The 8,549-nt window shown below is 38.9% G+C and overlaps 1 non-coding gene across 1 annotated transcript; it reads left to right on the top strand.

The window, feature by feature from the left end:
* Positions 1-4,798: 4,798 nt before the first annotated feature.
* On the top strand, positions 4,799-4,880 carry Trnas-uga (transfer RNA serine (anticodon UGA)). Its single transcript has one exon. It is a non-coding gene; the product is annotated as a tRNA-Ser (tRNA).
* Positions 4,881-8,549: the final 3,669 nt, after the last annotated feature.

The raw sequence follows: 8,549 nt of genomic DNA, 5'->3' as shown, positions 1-8,549 counted from the left end.
TGTCCAGTGGCTCGTTAGTTTCTTCGTTCAGGATGAGTAAAGTGGAACCATGGTACTACTATTGCTTAGAAAACATGGGTAACAATGACTGACTGCTTGCAAAGCTATGGTGTCATAGCGTTATAGAGTAATGGCGATGGTAAGGTGCCCCACTTTGCGTCAACTGTCTTGAGTTTTTGGAATTTTATGAGCGACGGATTTGAAACGGTAAATAATGTAATCGCTTATTGCTAACAATTACTCGCTTAGTGCGTTTCTCTGTCGAAGATGCGTCGTAGGTTTGCTGTTAGTTGGGCGTGGTGTATTTCTCAAACTTCAGTTAATGCGCACAAGGTTTGAAATGGTTTGGTTTCGTGACGCGGAACTCAATACTACAAAAGTGAGTGGGAAAGTGAAGCTAAATTTACGACGTAGTAGAAAGGCCGATAATTTTGCGTATTGTAAGGTGTGTGAAAGCGAAATAAACATTTCCTCGGAAAATTAATTTTTAATACACATGTACAGTAGAAAAGCAGACGCATGTGCAATGTGCTGCAAGACTGGTAGGGCTGAAACTTTTAACTTCATTTTGATTCCAGGACTCAAATGTGAGCAACAAACTTATGGAGGTGGAAATAAGACTTTGTGCAATTATAGCTGAACACACGTATCCTTCAACGTTATCGAACGTTTGTCTGCATTGCTGAAGCCAGTGTGTTGAGATCCAGAAAGTGCCAAAAAAGTTACGTGAAGTAGAGCAAGGCCGCTGCTATTGTGGAACATGTTACATGTGGTGACAGTAAAACGTTTGTAATCTGCATCACAATACTAAGTGTTCAGTAATTGTTGAGGAATCAACTAATCTCAGTAATACCTGACATTTGTGCGTTGACGCTTAAGTTAACCTAGATTTTTAGATCTCATTCCAGTAACTGAGGGCAGAGCTGTTAATCTTTACAACAGTTTTTGGCGTCAACAATGTACCATATAAGGAAAATTTAATAGATTTCGCTGCCGACGGAGCTAGTATCAGGATGGGCAAACACAACTCCCTGTCTGTCCTGTTCATAATGAAATGCATATGCCGTTCTTTCAACCTGTGCTGCTCCTATTCTTGTGCAAAACTGCCACGGTCCCCGGAAGATGTGGTTGGAGACATACTAACTTAAATTCATACTGGCGCTAAGCACATAGCTGTATTAGAATAGTACCAAGGTTTTATGAGCGTCAAGCTGCACAAATTACTACATCCAAGACAAACGAGGTGGTTGTCCATCAATCCTCTATTGTGGAGAAAATACAGTACAGTGATCCTCAAATCTATGTTCCACTTGAAAGCGGTCAACCTGTATTGCTTAGGGTTTTATATTGAGGGGTCCAGCAAATTTTGCCCCATTTCTTCTTTGCTCATCCTGTAGTTAAATCGCTGGAAGTACTGGATCCGAGAAAAATTGGTAGCTTCCAATCACTGGCCCCAGTTGCGGCGTATTTTTCAAAGTATAGTGGCTAGTTACAAACTTCAGCAATTAGTTACTAGCGTCTGCTCCGGAACACTGGAGTTGCATACAACCCTACTGTTTGAAAATCTCTGAGGTGTACGCAGACTCAAAGCCTGTATTTCCTATCCTCGCCAAATTTGTTTAGCCCTTGCTAAAGCCTAGTTTACACGACGACATTAGGTTGCGCCACTCGTTGCGTGGAATGGGTTGTACGCAAATAGTTTCATATTTGACTGTAGACACGGCGAAACCAGTGTATACTTCAGTTTCGTCGTTTTTTGGGTCCCTGAGTCGTGTCTAAAATGAAAGTTCTGACAGCGGCACGTCGCACGAGATGTGATGGAGTTAAAGTTTGTTGCCTGGAATCAGTGCACAAGAAAAAAATAAGAAACGTGTTTCGATTCGTGACTGGATGAAGAAAAGACGTCAGCTCGGTTGCTCAGCAAAAATGGTTCAAATGGCTCTGAGCATTATGGGACTTAACATCTGAGGTCATCAGTCGCCTAGAACTTAGAACTACTTAAACCTAACTAACCTAAGGACATCACACACATCCATGCCCGAGGCAGGATTGGAACCTGCGACCGTAGCTGTCGCGCGGTTCCAGATTGAAGCGCCTAGAACCGCTCGGCCACAACGGCCGGCTGTTTGCTCAGTATCCTTGCTGAAATGATGTATAATGGAAGATCCAAAAAGTTCTTTTCATTATCTTATAATGTCGTCAGAACTGTTCACATTTCTTCTAAATAGTTAATTATGCGATAAGGAATAAAGGTACTGTGATGCATTAAGCACCATCGCCAGAATTGAAATTATACATCATAATGCGTGCATAACAATCGAGAACACTTAGGATGCTATAAAATACGGTTTTAATTGGTAATGACGCTATTTCATTAGCGACAATAATTATTCGAAGCAGACCGCATTAAGGAGAGAATGGTTTGCAAACTACTCTCTTGAAGACAGATCTGTACAGTGGCAATATTTCAAAATTCTAACGTGTGAATGGGGAGCACACCAGCGACGTTTTAAATAGATGAATATTGAATAAAGAATGCAGCTTCTTGAATTTGTATAGGCTTTCCCCCTGTCAACAATATTCCTTAACAAAGAGTTAGCCAACTTAACGATGGAATTTTAGTCTTGTAGACGAGAGCATTGCCACAGCTAGAATTACACTTCTTTGTATTTTTCTTAATTCAGTTGTATATGTGCTCCTAACTCAATAAATTTTGCCCTGCAGCTCAGATATTGACGGTCTCAGCGGCAGCAATATGTGGCTTATTTTTGTAATCAGCATCACTGAAATCCCACGAACACCTATGCAAAGCATAGATATCCAAAAAGCGAACATTATTCTGCGTTCCCCACTTCATATTTCAGTTTGTCTACACTCTACGAACACACACAACCTCAAAACTCATGCAACTAGTGTCGCCGAAAGTTGGAACACGCCGAAAGTGTTTAGTTTCACCGAGTTGCGCAAACGCGCGGTGCGCATGCGCAGTGACCGGTAGTGCAGTTGCCTGCAACCTAGTGTCGTCCTGTAAACTAGGCTAAGTCATCTCCGCTCTAGCGCCGCTGTAGAAGGAATAGTTTCTGCAACTGGCTAACGAAAACCATAAGCAGAAACAAATTTTCCACCAAAACATTATGTGGGTTATTGTGCGAGCGCGCGCGCACACACACAAAGACCAATGAAAAATTCCTAGTGCTTCTTCTTTGGATTTAAGTCTGACAAACAGCCATAACAGTGCTACGTATGCCGACAATGAGGAACAATAAACACATTTTTCAATCTTCGGTGGAAAAATTTCGTAACGCCTGAAAATGGGGGTGTTTTTTATCTTTTATCTTTCATCTTACATTTTGCTTTTGTAAGGGTAATAAGCATTATTACGGGACTCTTAATACTTCTGTTTAATTATATGATTGAGTACATTGTGGCCGACAAAACAATTTTGGTAAGTTATATCTGAAATTTCTCATAAAGCACAATAATGAAAATCATGCACAGTGGCACCTATGCACGTATAATGCAGAGTCATTTGTGTGCGTTTTTATTTCATTGTAGAACAACAGTAATAATAATAATAATAATAGCATAAAAAAACGTACATACAATGCTTCTGAAACCACTGTAGTAGCAATTTCCTTTATTTAGTGCGATTTTTGGATATTCATTATTTATTTATTAATTATAATAATACAGTATTAGTATTGAGAATACGCTGGCTAGTATCTACCGCTATCCTCTGCCTTTTCAAGTTTGTACCTCCTGGTTTCGAGACCTGCATCTGCCAACACTGCGTGTATTTTGGATCTGGCATTACTAGTTACTGTTCTTCACTTGTTATTCTTCATTTGCAATTGTTATTGCAAATTCCTGTACTGAGGAAACGAATAGTCACATTTCCTAGTGTTCGTCTGTTACTAAATATTATAAAATAGTACAATCTGTCGTGAATGTCAAAGTATAACCATAGATATGATACACTGAAGCTTGTTATTAATAATGCGCAGAAAAATGAAAACATATAAAGTTAATGACTGTTAATCTTCCTGTTAAAGAGAGAATTTGCAGCTTTAAAACTTTATTTTTGATAGACATGCGGGTAAACAATCAGTGCCGATACGATTTTTACAAATGAATGTGCCTGCATGTGCAAGAACGGACATAAATGCTTGTTTTGAAAAAAATGGAAATAATTTGTTTCAGAACTGGCGATCCAGCATGGAAATCGCGGGACCTTATTGTGTTTAGACGACCTCATTGACACGGAAAAAAATGTTTCACAGCCAGTAGAGTTCTTTATTTCTATTGTTCTTCCTTCGATACTTTGAAAGGAAAACTTGTTAAGATTTGGGAATGGATTTGGGTTTGTTGCAACATATCGGAAGGATGTCTGATTGTATGATAATGGACAAAATACACACAAACACTTAACCAGATTGTTTTCCCAGATTCCATCGTCAATGGGCGAGAAACGTTGTTCAGAAGTGTTAGCGAAATCCATCGTCAATGGGCGAGAAACGTTGTTCAGAAGTGTTAGCGAAATAAGTGTTCGAAGTGCTTCACTCAATGTTCAGAATTTGTGTAGTTCCACGCCTTTATTTCGCAGAAAGACACTGAATATTTCAGTGATTCTGATTTATTACTAAGAAATGTGATCAGTAAGTTTCATAGATACATTTATCTTAAATCCTTAATTTTTAACGGTTTCAGAATAGCGAACTATAATGTCTAAACATTTCATCAACTGAGACACTCTGCGGCCGCGGTGAAATGCTGCGCTTAGAGCGCTGAGTTTCAACCAGCTGCGGTGTCCGAGCGGTTAAGGAGTTGGACTTGAAATCCAATGGGTTCTACCCGCACAGGTTCGAATCCTGTCCGCAGCGAAAATTTTTACTTTAAGTCGTGTAGTTATAAATGCAGTTGTCGATGGTTTCTGACAACTTGTTTGTATGTTCTGCCTTAGTATGCCTGGTTGAAATAGATTCCGCATGTACATAGTGCACGGGAGCCCACGTTGTGAGTTAACTTTTTTATTGACATTTTCATCATTAAGAAGTCGAGACAAATTTCACAATTTTGTAACATAGATACAATCGTCTCACATAGTCTTATTAAATTAAATCAGTCTTGAATCCGTACTTACAAACCATTGCTCGCCGCTATAAATTTCTGGCGAGATATATATACTTGCCGGTCAACTGTTGCATATGTTCAAGCCCCAGGAAAAAGTTAGTAATAGAACGATAAAAGTAACGGAAAATCCCCCGGCCCCTTTTACCATTCTAAGAGAACTACAGTTAAAAAATAATGTCGCATAATGAGATTAAACACTGTAGGACTGACAAAACATTGTCCCATAACGTATGTTTTCCTGTGGAAAGGACAGTGCATGAAGTAATTTTTATTTATTTATTTATTTATTTAGTTGCAGGCAGTGGCCTACACAACCAGATGTAAAGTTAGCAAAACATGTGACAATATTAAGTTAAAGCTACTTTTATAGGCCATACAATTTACTGAATTTTTTGGCATAGTACTTGTGAAGGAGGTTAGAAAACTGGAAGATACTCCTACACCATATTGCTGAGTCTTAGTAAATGTTCATATTCTAGTTCTGTCCTGCCCAATAAAAGAAATATTTCTTTTCTCTATTTAATCAGTGGGATCAGGAGCTATGATTATAAATGAAGCTTTTGAGTTCTAATTGATACATATATTTTTGATCACTTTCACATGCACAACGTATTCCTGATGATAATACGATAATGCTGTCGCTGTCGTAAAAAGCACTATGAGCAGTTCAGATGCGACCTCCAGGGTAAGTTCCCATTAAATGGTTTTTCGCCCTGATAATCAGTTAATCGCTCGCCAAAGAAGTGGCGAATAATTATCACCATTTGCCACGCGGTTACGGTAGTTAACATTACGGGCGGCACACAATGTAATTTCCGCGAAATCTAAACGATCCATGACTGGGTTCAGTCCTCGCAAATTCACTTCCTATTCGTACCGAAAACATGAGTTTAGTTGTAGTTCGGCTGTGACGTCATCCGAGGCAGCGCGTAAGCTGGCGTTTGACTCACGCGAATCGTACGGTGCCTGGTTGCGAAGTGAAGTCACTGCCTATCAGGCCGTATTTATACAGGGCGTACATAAAGTCAGGGAACACTTTAAATTAATAACAAGAACTAAACATTGAACAGATGTCATACACATTGCATTTTAAAGAGAATCTCTGAAAGTTTTTTTTACGAACATTAGATATGTGAACTATGAGTTACCCGGCAGACGTCAATACGGTAATCGAATTCCTGCCATACCCGTCCCAGCATGGCATCGTCGAGTGTGGCACTAGCTTCGATCGGGGAGGCCATTTCATGAAGCAGCTGTCCCCTTCTGTAGCACGGCCGATCCATCCATGCGGCAGCTCCGTGTTTGCAACTAGCGCCGGCTATCGGCAAATTACCAAACTACGCTGTGGCGGTATACGTAAAAAAAACTTCCAGGGTTTCTCTTCAAAATGGCGTATGTATATCTGTACAATGTTTGGTTTTTGTGGAATGAATAATTGAAAGTGTTCCTGGACTTAATGTACACCCTGTATATGACGCAGCGGCCGGCCAAGTGAACACCTGCCGCCATCCGCTCTATGACCAGGTAGTAGACTCTAATGACCAACTTGTCGTACACATAATATTTTATGACACTGCTGTTTATTAATTTCGAACGTTCGTGAATTTCCTGTGAAGGTACTTAAGTAGGTTTCAATCACAGAAAGTTTTAGCTCGCCTGCATTTAAACTTTGCCGTCTAGAATTTTTTGAACGGAACTGACAGTAGAACATGACCGCTGAACTACAACTTTAAGAGACCTTCTATTGATTGTTACTTACATCCGTCTTAAAACTTGTTATAGCTCCATTCTTTAATGGGTGTAATCACGTACTGTAATCAAAACTTTCTAGTATTAACAGAACTGATACTCAATCTACTACAAATAAGGACGTTTTTGCTCCAAATTTAAATTACTCGAAAACTATTAGAGATAGCTCAATGCGGTCAAATACATAGGGTTTTTTATATCGAACTGAAGCTTCGCATGAAGCCTGGATATCTAGCTTTATTATGTAGCGTCTTGCATTTTTCTCGAAAACGTGGATTCTGACCAAAATTGTGTTACGTTCCAATTGAAACTTGCAACAGTTAAATCTGACATACATTTGCACGATCTGACCAATTTTTGGATTTCTAGTTTTATTTATTTTTTCTTAAAACGATGTACTTACGAAAGATATTCATCTGATCGCTCTGAGATTTGACAATTAAACATTAATATACTGAAGCATATGTTGTCGAAGTTTGGAAAAGCAGCTTTAATTTTTAATTTCATTCTGAAATTATGGTGCAATACATGTATGCTACACACACACACGTTGTGATGACGTGGCGCTAGCATCAGTGAACTGTAACAAGTGCCGGCAGACACGCTCGCCACTATATCTCTCAAACGATACGGCGCTTGTTTCGCCACAACAGGAATAAAACGTTCGGCTGTTTTGCTGCGACGTACACAATGAGAATTGCGTTAGAAAATTAAGTTTTCAATCGTCTGATGAAAGAAGCAAGGTATGCTATCGCATCTTGCGTACGTCAACAAAGTGAACTAGTATTGAAATGTCAAAGAAACAGAACTGAATGGATGTGTACCTCCATGCAGAAAGACCTCTTGTTTTATTAGGCTGTCAGTACATTAGTCTCACTGTAGTTTACACATTTTTCCACTTGGAGACCTTACCTATGACGCGTCATTTACTTTGTGGCCAATAACAGCAATTTACACGGTAAAAATAAAAAAGATATAATTTTTTAAACATTTTCCAGCGTTGTGGAATACTGTAAATGTGATTAAGGAAATGGTCTCAAATGCTTATGACTCGGTAAAATAGGTATTCTGGTTTAACAGGCATGTAAGTAATTTTTTTGGTAATGATAGCCTAACCTGTGTAAAATGAAGGCCTACCCCTCCAGCAATAGCCTATTTGCTTCTTTTCGCAGAATGTTTCTCGCCAGTAACTGTCAGTTTTTCAAGAATAACAACACAGCAAAATTCAAATATGTCTGCTTTGATCAACTGCTTGATTTTACGTTTGAATTTCATTTCGAGATTTCAAAGTACATAAGTCTATACTACACTTTGTGATATACCAATAGTCATTTACTTACTTAGTTCCACGTTACATGTATAATTTACACGATAAATTGTAATATGGAGGAACGAGTCATTACGTACTGACACAAGTTTTTTTTTTATAACAGTCTCCATGGTGATAATTTGTAAAAGTTTTTTTTAAATTAAAGACGAACAGGTGTTCGTAATTCCTACCCATCACGGTTCACACATTGCAGTAGCAGACCATCTTCTGCGGCCTAGGAGGAGTTGTCAAGTAGAAACGTTTTCGTTTAGTTTCAAATTTTACTTTGTTGTTTGTATGGCATTATACACGGAAGCGCCAAAGAAACATGTATAGGCATGCGTATTTAAATATAGATACG

Source organism: Schistocerca nitens, chromosome 7 (assembly GCF_023898315.1).
Source record: "Schistocerca nitens isolate TAMUIC-IGC-003100 chromosome 7, iqSchNite1.1, whole genome shotgun sequence".
Lineage (NCBI taxonomy): Eukaryota > Metazoa > Arthropoda > Insecta > Orthoptera > Acrididae > Schistocerca > Schistocerca nitens.
The sequence above is the reverse complement of the archived record's forward strand: the minus strand, read 5'-3'. Positions and strand labels throughout refer to the sequence as shown.